Genomic DNA, 635 nt, shown 5'->3' with positions numbered 1-635 from the left:
CGACGGAGGGACCAAAAGAGGATCTGTTGATTCTCGGAACTGCCTGGTGAGCTGCATGTCGATTTTATCAGCTTTAATGCTCACTACCAAGTTCCTTTTTTTTGCAAAATATACTTGCATATGAAAAAAAACACATAAGAGCATAAAGATCATAGAAGAAATAAAGAATCAAATTTGATTTAAAAAACACACACACACACAAAGTATAAAAATCATAGAAGAAATAAAGAATCAAATCTTTTCATCGAGAAAATGCGGGAATTTCTAGGAAACACAAAGTACTTAAAAGAGTTTGTACAAGAACAACAAAACAAGGAAAACGCTCAGATAATCCGACATGAGGGTCACGTAACCTGGACATCTTTGCTGAGCGAGGCCACAGCACTACGGTGGGGTTGCCGCTTTGGGACGAGGGGCGGCGAATCTAAAATGCATATATTTTTCATATAGGCTTATGTTATATAGTTCAGAAGAATAAAGAATGATTTTTATGATTGTAGTTTTTTTTTCATCAAAGGGGCTGAATTATAAACATCTAAACAAAGATAAAAATACACAATACACAAATACACAATATTGGATAAAAGTTTCAGAAAGCAGTGATATCACCAGATAGATCAAAAGAAACCTTATAG

Source organism: Penaeus monodon, chromosome 31 (genome assembly GCF_015228065.2).
Source record: "Penaeus monodon isolate SGIC_2016 chromosome 31, NSTDA_Pmon_1, whole genome shotgun sequence".
NCBI classification, from domain to species: domain Eukaryota; kingdom Metazoa; phylum Arthropoda; class Malacostraca; order Decapoda; family Penaeidae; genus Penaeus; species Penaeus monodon.
Note: the sequence above shows the minus strand (reverse complement) of the source record.